The sequence below is a fragment of the Vulpes lagopus genome, chromosome 8 (genome assembly GCF_018345385.1).
Source record: "Vulpes lagopus strain Blue_001 chromosome 8, ASM1834538v1, whole genome shotgun sequence".
NCBI lineage: Eukaryota > Metazoa > Chordata > Mammalia > Carnivora > Canidae > Vulpes > Vulpes lagopus.
In genome coordinates, this window is record NC_054831.1 from 42,269,518 (window position 1) to 42,281,546 (window position 12,029).

Sequence of the window (12,029 nt, forward strand, 5' to 3'; positions counted from 1 at the left end):
TTTGCGCGCCTTGTCTGCGGGTGGTGTTTTGTTTGCTGTTTGTTCTGTGTTTGCTTCTGTTGTACAGATTCCGCATTAGAAGAGGGGATTTCGGCTTAAGCCGCTAATGCTAGGCATAGGGTGTGTGTTAAATGTTCCTGTATTCGTCAGAGGGCAGGATATTTTTTTGTGGAATAAATAGGGTTTTCGTTGTTTTGATTTGTTTTTAAAGAAATCGTTTTTAGATGTGGCGTGATTGCAGGGCTGTCCGCGGTATCACTTGCCGCTTATGTGTCATGTCTGTCTCGAGCGGACCTTGCTCTCCCCTGCCGCTTCTGGCCGTAAATTGTTAAGTTGTGCTTCTTGGTTTGATCAGAAAACAGCTTTTGTTTCTTTCCCTGAACAGTGATGTTGCTATCAACTTACTTTCAGTAAGGAGACAAGTATGAAAAGAAAATAAATAAATAAAAAGCGGAACTCTGTTGCTATGATCAGGTCTTTTTTTTTTCTCATGATAGTCACACACACACACAGAGAGAGAGAGGCAGAGGCACAGGCAGAGGGAGAGGCAGGCTCCATGCACCGGGAGCTCGACGTGGGACTCGACGTGGGACTCGACGTGGGACTCGATCTCGGGTCTCCAGGATCGCGCCCTGGGCCAAAGGCAGGCGCCAAACCGCTGCGCCACCCAGGGATCCCTGATAGGTCTTTTATACACTTCCTCTGTCTTAAGTTTTCCTAGAAACACAAGCAGGGTTCAGAGGTGTGTAACTGGTGAAGTTGGAGGAGCGGTGACCTGAGTCCGAAAATCTATCTTCTGAAGAGTATGACAATCATTAGAAGGTTGTATTAGAGGGCACCGGAGTGGCTCAGTAGTTGCCCATCTGCTGTCCGCCCAGGTGGTGATCCTGGGGCCCTGGGATCCAGTCCGCAAGGGACTCAGCACAGGGAGCCTGCTCCTCCCTCTCCCTCTCTCTCTGTGTTTCTCATGAGTAAATAAATAAAATCTTAAAAAAAAATTGTCTGCTAGAAGGTTGTATTAGAGGCAAGCTGGGAGGCCCAGCTTTTGTTAGATGTAAATTATACGTGCTTTATGATGGTTGGCCCGGCACTTAGACAAGCTACTGAAACTTTAGATGCTTCATCAGCTAAAAGTGATTGGATTCTTATGTTTGAAAATACTGGTAGCTGTAATTTTTGTTTTGCCTTGCAAAAACTTCTCTTGCCCCCATGTTGTTTTCATAACAAAATCTTATATTTTAAAATCCATGGAACCATAGCATTTTTGAGCAGAAATAGAACTTTGAGTTTTTTTGGCCTTCTCACTTTTTTTTTTTTTTAATTTTTTTTTATGAGGAAACCAAAAGGAGAAAGGAATGGTTCTTGGTCTTTTAGAACTAAACAGCTTTGAGTTGGGTTCAAATCCTAGGCAATACTAAAATATTTTATAGCTTAACCTCTACAAGTAGTACCAGCCTCCCAGAGTTAGACTTCATGGGCTTTAATTCTGGCTCTTTATATTTAGTAATTTTCCCGCTGTGAGATCTTGAGATAAATGCTAAGCCTTCTTGAGTTCTGCCTTATAAGTTGTATATAAGGACTGAAAATGTATATAAACCACTAAACATATGTCATTATTATGTGATAGCTGTGTAATCTTCCAATTCTTTTTTAGGCCTCTGTGTCCTCATATGTAAAAATGGAAATCATACTATCTCATTTGGAGTTTGGAAGGATTATACCTAAATAAAACATCTAATATGGTAGCAGGCACTCAATAAATTGTAGCAACAATAATATTTTTCAAGAAAAGCCATACCAGAACTTATATCTCAGCTCACACTGCTGTGAATTCTTAATTGTACATTTTGTAGTCCCCTTTTATTCAACATTAACTAATCTTTGGGACAGGTGAGTAAGTAGGGGCCATATGAACTACCACATTTATTGCCTAATTAGGTAATGCTACGTTTATTATCTAATTAGAATCCTTGTTTTTGTTACTTTATCATACTTTATTATTTTATTACATTCTTAATACACATAATCTCTCACTGTCATAGTGTCAGGAATTTGAGGATGAAACTAAGAACAGATAGAAATAATACCAACACATCATTATTATGTAATTATGGAGCCAAAGGTAAACAAGCAATTACGGTGACTTTACTGTAAATCTGCTAGCAGCTATCATTGCAGTTACTGGGTTTTTTTCCCCCATATTTGCTTTGGAGAATGAGACAGTCATCAAGATTGGAAGCAGAAACAGCTCCCAAAGAACAATAAAACAAAAATGCAAAGACAAAAGACGAAAAGCCCAAACCAAAATGCCATTCAAAGAGATAATGTGCAGTCAGTATAAAAAAGTTGTGATGGGCTTCCTTATAAGGAAGAGATGGTCAAAACAGTGGATATGTAGGTAGAATAATGAATATGAAAGTGCTCATGATCTTCAACTTCTGGTCTGAATCAGTATTATTGTGACCACCTCTGTATTCAGTACCGTGTCAGGTGGTAGGGGTTACAGAAGTAGGTAAAACTGGTTCTAAATCAAGATGAGTTTTGTATAGCTTCTCCAGAGTGCCCCTACATCTGAATACTCAACTATCTGAAATCCCGTCCACTTGAGTGTCTTTTTTTTTAAAGATTTTAGTTTATTCGTGAGACACACACACACACACACACAGAGGCAGAGACACAGGAATAGAGAAGCAGGCTCCATGCAGGGAGCCCAATGCAGACTAGATCTAGGGACTCAATTCCGGGACTCTATACCAGGACCCCAGGATCACGCCCTGAGCCGAAGGCAGATGCTCAACAGCTGAGCCACCCAGGTGTCCCCACTTGAGTGTCTTTCAATACTTGCTTTCTAAAGGATTTTTTCTTCTCATATATTAACTTGAAAATTATTTTTTGAAAGTTCTGATAAAACCTATTTTGTCTTACTTTTAAGTGACATTAGAAAGATTGATTACCTAAAAGTAGGAATGCATGGAAAAATGCTGAAGGAAATACTGTTGTTTTTCCAACCTAAAAAGGATCATCATATCTTATAACAAATGTGGTTAGCAAAAATCAAATTAGATGATACTGTTCATATCTGCCCTTCCAAGTTTACTGTGGACCACTTTCCCCTTGGAACACCATGGCCTCCTTTCCCCATCTCAAAACCTTTGTGCCCCATACTTCCCGCCTAGTTCCCATGCTCTTCCTTGGGCCCTTGACTACGCCAGCTCCTTCTCATTCTCCAAGGCTCAGTTTGAAGCTCATCTTCTACAGAGAAAATTTCTGAAAGCCACCCAGTAAGTAAGTCCCAAATTGACACCAAGTGTTTGTTTAGTTGTTGAGGAGAAACTGATTCCAGACCCCATGCCCAGGGTGAGCACTCTTTGGCTTAAGCCAATCAGCATATTCCATTCCCCTTGCCCACAGTCGTTGGTTCAGGGGTAGGTACGTGACCTATGCAGTCCAATCAGGTGATTCTCAGTGCTATTGCTTAAAGCGCTGGGATGAGACTGTTACCTGTGTGCACCATCCCATCTCCCTTGCCTTTCTGCAAGCACTATGATGTGAAGTTATGAGACCTAATGATTACAACCAATCTTACTACCATTCTGAAAAGGAAGCAGGATATAGACCCTTGGATAGACATCGGAGCCTAAGCATTAATTCAATCCTAAAACCCATCCTACTTCTGGATGTAAGAGAAAACCATATTTTTTCTTATGGTTTAAGCTGGCCTAAACTGGGAGTTTCTGTTATTCGCTGCTAAGAACATCCTAATTTCCTCAGCGATGTAGGTCTTCCTTGGTTATATTATCAAAAGCATCTTCTGGTTATTCTCTATTGGTATCCATTTATTTCCTTTACAATATATACCACATTCTGAAATTATACTGTTTATTTATTTAGTAAGTTTATTTATTTCCTCTCTTTAAATTGTATGGCTCAGGAAGGCAGTGACCTTGTCTTCTTTACAGTGCTGTAATGCTCAATAAATATTTGGTGAATGATTTGGATGATAGAAATATATCACAAATTTATTGGGGAAAAGGGGAAGCTTTGTCAAGCTTTTCTCAGACAGAGTTTCTCAAGCTTGGCACTGTTGACATACTAGGCCAGATCATTCTTTGTTATGTATGGGCTATCCTAGAGTGTTTAGCAAAACCCCCAGCCTTTACCCACTAGATACCAGTAGCAGAAAAAAGAAAAAGTGTCCCTGATTGAGAACCTCTGCTAGAATATTCCTAAGATGTTATTTAGGCTGAACTGGCACAAATAGAGCATAGATGTGTTTGAGAGAAAATAGAATAATGTTTGATTCCGAAACCAGAGGCTATATAAGAGATGAAAGAACAATAATAACACTATGAATAAGACAGACAACTCCATCCTGTATTACATTCAGTAGGTGAGGAGGGATGATGTGTCTCCCATTAGCTATAGGACCTGTTTGCTGTTTTGAACATGTGCCCTGCCCATTCCAAGGAGTTGATTTTGACAGTGATTGAGAAGTCCTCTTGTGATTATAAGACATTTCAAACAAATATATGTAATGTACCTATCTTCTTTGCCTTGGCTTTCTTACTTATGAACTAATCATTAGAATTCCTGCTCTGTTACTTAAAATTATTAAGCAATTCTTATATCATGGTTACCTTAACCATTCTATGATAGTAGATATAAGAGATTTTGTATTTGGATAACCAGGATCATTGTTGCTCTACATAATGTTCAGATTTCTCATCCCCAAAACTAAATTCATAGGCCAGAAACAGATTCCTCTTTTTGTTTTTCTTTTCTTTGTTTCTTCAGCACATGTGAGAGAAAGGAAAGGAAGGAGAGTTAGTATCCTGCATCTTCTCTTTTTTGAGCTATAATGGGGTAAGTTCAAGTCCTTGATCATAAAGATGAGTCGTTTCACTACAGACTATTTAGATTTGCCTTGTTGAAAGGATGCACCTTCATTTCAGTGGGAAACAACCACCAAAGTGTTAGTGTTTTTGTTTTTTTATGAATCAGGTAGATTCTGAGACCAGGATGTGTCTGAGTTCCAGAGATTTCAGCATTTTTATGGATGCTATTGTTAGATGGCACCTTAGAGTCATGGAACCAGAGTGTGTATATTCAGTTTCCCAAATGAATTAATAATCCAGTCAGGAGGGTAGGAGTGCTGACATGTTGAGGATTTCTTTTCATTGGGCAAGTTGGACTGTTACTTCATTTGTGCAGAGTGAAATGAAATCTCTCTTTCTAGATCCTTCAGGAAGAGTCGGCTACCTGATTACAAAATCAGATCTTGGAAAAATGGATATAATCACAAAAGATCAGTTGTCTAGCAGTGGACAGCTTGAATAGTTGGGAAAGAGAGACACATGAGAATTAAAATTGCTTTAATTCCCCAACAAAAAAGGAGAAATAGCAAAAAGGCAGCAGAAATTCTTGCCAACTCCAAATGGTGAGGCACTCCAAAATAATAGCACATGCTTTCCAACTGCTTTCTATATCAACAAACATAAGGTTTAAGGTATGTTATGAGTAAAGCATTAGAGAAGATAAATCCCTCCAACCTCCCAGAGAGGGAAAAACACAATTACTGTTAGGAACCTGATATTGCTAATGACCCTGAAACCAGCTATTTAAATTGTGAAATATTAAGTCTGTTTTTCCTGAGGAAGTTTGTGTGTTGTTATTTTTCATTAAAAAAAAAGTCCCCTCCACAAATATGTTCTTGTACTTTATTCTGTACTTGCAAAATCTCCCTTCTGAGGAGGTTTACCATTTGTCAACTGTTGATTGATTTTTTGACAATGTAAATTTCTCCTCCTTTGTCTCTCTTTTTTTTTTTAAAGATTTATTTATTTATGAGAGAGAAAGAGAGAGAGAGGAGCAGAGACACAGGAGGAGGGAGAAGCAGGCTCCATGCCGGGAGCCCTACGTGGGACTCGATACCGGGACTCGATACCGGGACTCGATACCGGGACTCCAGGATCGAGCCCTGGGCCAAAGGCAGGCGCCAAACCGCTGAGCCACCCAGGGATCCCCTCCTTTGTCTCTTAAGAAAGGAACAAGGTCAGCCCCAAAACAAAAGGTCGGGGAATGTCTATAGTTCCTGACTCCTGCCTTTTCATACCTGCCTCCAGCCTCCTCATTTGCTATTGATTGTGTTTCCTATGTGGCCCAGAATGCAAATCTCTGACCTGCCTCTGCTAAGGTTCTTAACATATGTATGTTCTGTTCCTACCTGATTTGTCTCTGACCTTCCAAGGCCTAAGAGGCTTACCTGCAAAAGGCAGCCCCAGTCCTGTTTTATATTATCAACTACATCAAAGCAGTGAAAAAGGGGCTTCTTTCTCCTAGAACAAACCACTACAGAACTTTATTTCCCCTGGCCCTGCACTGGTCTTGCTTTATCTTTCAATGGTAAGAACATCTCCTAAGGAGGAGGAAGTATTGACTATGGCTTGTTACCCTTGAGGGACAGAGATGAAAGAAAAGAACATTTTTGTTCCTCGGGAGTACAGGAAGCCCCACCCTTACTACTGTAACCTATGACCTGTCCTTGAGGATCACATCAGTCCTTGAACAGAACTCTTCCCTGGGGTAGGACTTATACATAAGAGAATGTGGAGGTGCTTGGCAGGGATGGTGGCAGGAAGACTGTAATATTGAGGAGTGTTAGGCTGTTTCCAAGAAGGATTGCAAGGATCTTGCTGACTTTTTTCAATAGCAGTGGGTCTTTAGGAAATTAATTACAATACAATAAAACTAATATGGCCAAAACTTTGTGCTTTAAATATGTCCTTACAGTTTACATAGTTAAAATGCCTATTGGCCTTCACCTTGAAATGCTCTTTTTCTAACTAGTCAACTTTGCACCTTGCTTATTTCAAAGTAGTCCTTACTATCACCTACAATGGATGAGCACCTTTGGTGTGCAAGGCCTTTGCTTTGTACTGAGACATGGTGGTGATCAGTCCACATCCACAGCAAACTGAAGAGGACAGAGCTCTTAGAACCAAGCTCTGGTAAGGTTCAGGGCCTGGCCAGCAGGGTTGTGAATTTTCCTTTACAGTGACAGTCACAAGACAATCCACCAGACTCTGTGTCTGGAATCAGATGGATCTGGGTGTAAATCTTTGCATCTGTAACATTTCTTGGGGAAATTTCTGAAATCTTATTGGTGAAATGTAGATAAGAAATCCTATTACATCATGGTATTGTGGGGACAGTTAATTCAATAATATAGCATAAGCAAAGGGAGCATAATGGACAGCAGCTATGATTGTTACTGCTTTGATTATTTAATCTCTTGGTTGCTCCAATTAGCTTCATCCTCCTCCTAATCCTCTCCTGGTAGGGGAACCTGAAACTCTTTACTTATCCTCACCTTTCACAGTGCGCTACTTATATAGCTTAGATGATCAACCATCCAGATTTCAAAATGTTAGATAGATCTGTGTTAATATCTCCACAGATAATTTAAAATCAGAGAGTCAGATTTTAGCAGGGACGTCAAAATGCCTCCTGTCATAAGAGATACTTAAGAATATTTTGAATACCACAGATTTTAACTTTGTCACTGTCCTGGAAAGATAAACTTTATTTTCTTTACCTTTACTTCTGTTAAATTGCTTTTAAAGCCCTTTACCCACTGTTATTTTATCATGCATTATTTTTCTGCTTAAGGGATTGCTACACTGATATTGTACATTTTCTAAAGGAGTAGTTTAATACCATGCACTAAATGGACCAGTCAGCCACCCGTGTTTATTCAGTACTGGAAGTTTCCCCTAGTCTAGTCATTCATCCACTCACCCAATAAATATTTGTGGAATTTTCCCATCGAAAGTCATTGTGTAAAAGTGTTACAGTTGATTCAAAGATCATGATCAACATAAAAAAAAAAAATTGCCTACCTGCTTGGGTGAGGAATATAGTGAGGCGTGGAAATGGAAGACTACAGGGAGGCATAGGTGGGGCCAGGGCATGGGGACCAGAGAGAGCTATGTTCAGATCTTAGCTCTCTCACTGTAACTGGGCGACTTCAGAAAGTAGCTCAAGCACTCTGAGCCTTCCTCTTCAGAATGTGGATCTACCATCATTCACTCAATATGCATGTCCATTTTGTGCTAGGTATGTCTGCAGGTCATTTATTTATGCTTTCTTGTTAAATTCTTACCACAGTGCTATAGGCATCTGGCCAGTAGGTCCTCACCAAATGCTATTTTATGTTTTCCTTTCCTTCTAAGTCATATATTCATTTAATAAACTTTGGGCCAAGCCCTGTGCTAGAAAGCACTTTTTAAAGAAAAAAAGATGGGGATCCCTGGGTGGCTCAGCTGTTTAGCGCCTGCCTTCGGTCCAGGGCGTGATACTGGAATCCTGGGATCGAGTCCCGTGTTGGGCTCCCTGCATGGAGCCTGCTTCTCCCTCTGCCTGTGTCTCTGCCTCTCTCTCTCTCTCTCAGTCTGTGTCTCTCATGAATAAATAAATGAAATATTTTTTAAAAATAAAAAAAGACATAAAGACCACACCTCAAGCTTCACAACCTCGTTGAGGAAACACAGTTTATAAGCAAGTAATTAATTATTCATGTAGTTGCTGTAATGACAGTGCTGCACATAGAACATCATTGAAAATAGAAGTGGGACACTTACCCCAACTTGGGCCAAGGGTGTACAATGGGGGGAGATAAGATAGATACACCTGAGCTGAGGTGAGGAGGATGGGGGAAGGATACTCCATTTCTCTATCAGAGTATGCAGATACGCAGGAGGTGAAGGATAACCTGTAAGGACAAGCAGGTTAGTGTTCCTGAAGTGCAAGAGTTGAAGTAAGGAAAGAGCAACAATTATGTAAAAAAATGTAAGCACAACAGAATGGTACATACCAAAGACATGTTTCCAGATGGTCTCTGAGTACTAAAAGGTTAGTGAGGGTTCCAAGAACGTTCTTGACTCTCCAGGAAATTGATCATAATAAAACCAGTACGACCAAACCTTTGTGTTTTTAAATGTGCCTTTACAAATTGTGTAATGAAAATGACTATCAGCTTGCACTTTTTTTCAATTCTGTACGTTCTTCATTCAGAGAAATTTGGATAAGGCCAATTCACACGGGCAGGGCTTTTAGAAGCTCAATAGAATCTGGGCTGGTTCACATAGTTGGTAGGTGAAACCTGTAATAATACCAAAATGGTGCCTTGTGTCCTGACTGTTTTTGGATGCTGGGGACCCTCTGCTCCCTTGACTTGGGTCGTTCACTAGGCAACTGACCCAAATCCAGTGGCCACCCCAAATAGGACCAGTGAGAGGATTTGACTTGCTCACTGCAGACACAGCACCAGCTCGTGGCGGTGAGGTGAGCGGGGAGTGGGGATCATGAAAAAGAAATCTCTGTCAAAGGATCTATGGGCCAAGAGTAAACCCAAATATGTCTGAGACAAGAGGCGCCATGTGAATAAACTGTAGAAATGAAAATGCTTATGTAGAGAGTAGGAATCCTAGAAACATGAATTTATTCTCTTTGCCACCCAGGGGAGCCAGAGACTCATGAAAATCTTATACGAAGCTGCCAAAGTTAAAAGTCAGGGCATGGAAAAGCAATTGCAGGCAACAGAAAAACCAACCAACCAAACAACAAAATAAAACTAAAGGGAATTTGTTGATTCACCTAACTTGGGAGTTTTGGGGTGCATCTGGTTTAGGCTTAGCCATATACAGGGGCTCCTTTGAGCTTATTAGGACATGTTCTGTGTTTCTCTATCCAACTCTCAGCTAAGCTCTGCTCTGTGCTCCTGTCGTCCTGTCCTGGGGATGAAGTCAGGCCCTTCAGCTCCAGGTCGAAATGCTGTTTACTGCTCAGAAGAAGAGAGCAAGTGTGTGTGTGTGTGTGTGTATGGGGTCACATGTGTTCTCCAGATTAGCTCCCAAGGCGCTTCTAAGATAGGTACCTTCTATTGCATCCTCATTTTACAGAGCACAGCCTCACTGGATTAAGTGATTTCCCAAAGGACAGCTGGTAAGTGGTGGAACCAGCTGTTATTTCGGGAAGTCCTTCCATGATCAAAAGGGGCGGGTAAGTGCAGAGGGTGGGTGGAGAAGAATAGGGGAAGGGTAGGGTAGAGGGCATTGCCTGGCAGGCTTGGGTGACAGAGGTAGTGGGCGTGGGTGCAAGGCAATAAGAGGAAGCAGAGCAAAGTGCTTCTAAGTAATTCCTTCCCTTTTCTTCAAGCACAGCCTAAGCCACAAACTTCCTCACAGGCGAATCCCAGAGAATGGAACAATGTTCCTCTCACTAAAAAGGCACAGGTTAATGTATCTGGTATTGTGCACTTTGTGGGTATAGAATAGGGTGAGGCCTCTGGAGTGTAGGTGGGGATTGTACTCCTCCTGTCTGAGCTCAGAGCAGATCCTAACCCTCCTCTAGGAAAGGGGCGCAGAGAGTCTGGAGCAGCTTTCAGATGGCAAGGCTGAGTTCTGAGGGGTCTCTTCTACGATTTGGGGCCAGAGAAGTGTATCTCTCCGAGCCAGTGAGGGCAGGGGAGGAGACTAACAGGAAGAACTGGGGATTAACTGCATTTAGAGAAACCATAAACTGAACTGAGGTCTCTAGCAAGCAAGGGTTTGTGGCTCAAAAAGTTGGCATTCCAGTTTCTCCTTGAATTGAGGGCAAAATTTAGGAGTGTACTGGGTAATAGGAAATGAGGGAACGCCCAGAGCACAAATGAGCTGGAGGCAGATGAAAGCTGAGGCTGGAGGGAGCCAGGCTTTACCCTTGAAAATTTAATCAATCTGTTCTGTGGCTCTAGTTATTGTAGGATCATAACCCAAGCCCTACGGTAATCGGTTTTATACTATTTGGATTTCTTTTCATTTTACCTAAGAATTTTAAAGCGCTGTATTCTGTTTTAATTCTGTTAAAAAAAAAAAAAAAAGGAAAGAAAAAAGGAAACACATACAAGAGATTTTTGTGAGCTATTTTAGGGTTGATAGTAATTGGATGGCACCTAGCATCCCCAGGTCCTGTCCTGTCCTTGAGTTTCTACAGAGAATAAAGTCAGGCAAAGGGGACCCCATTACTAAGAGGCTTTTGCCTGAAACCCCAGAGTAGAAATCTATTGGTGGGGAAGGAGATCCTTTTACTTAGGCTAGTGGCAAACCTCAGGGTCATCCTGAGCTTCTCCCCACTGAATCCACACACATTTACTGTTCTGATATTCATTCGTTCAATACATATCCATTAAGTGTTTACTACATGCCAGACACTGTTCTAGGCACTCGGTTGTCAGCAGTAGCAAATAGTCTTGCCCTATAAGTGGAGGAGCCCTATAAGTAAGTGGAGCTTACTTTCTAACAGAGGGAGACAGAAAACAGAAAAAAAAAAAAAAGAAAAGAAAAAGAAAAAATGATGACTTATGGTAAACCCTGAGGAAAACTAAAACAGAATAAGGAGGGAATAGGTGTCTCAGGAGATTGTGCATGTGTGTGCGTGTGGGTGCATGCATGCACTTCTACTCTGAACAGGGTGGTAAACAAAAGAGTAGAGACTTGAATGAAGTGAGGGAGTGGCATACCAATATCTGGAGAAAGGGATTCTGGACAGAGGGGAAAACACATGCAAAGGCCCTGGGGTAAAAGCGTGGTTGGCATGTTTACCAAGGAGACCAGTGTACCCTGAATGGAGTGGTAAAGGCAAAAGTGGTAGGAGAGGGGTTTAGAGCGGTAGCTGGGATCATCTATGATCACATAAGACCTTATAAGCCACAGTAAGATCTGTTCCTTGCCTCTGAGTGAAATGTAAAAAGCCTTTGGAGAGTTTTGAATAAAGGAGAAACATGATATTCATGATTACCAAAGAATGACTCTAGGTGCTGCATGAAGTCTAGAGCAGTGTTGTCTGATAGAAACATAACATGAGCCACAAAAATGAGTCATACATTTTTAAAAAATTTTTCCAAGCAGCCACTGTAAAAAGCAAAAAGAAACTGGTGAAAATAATTTTGGTATATTTAACTTAACCTTATGTCTAAATTATTAAAAGTATAA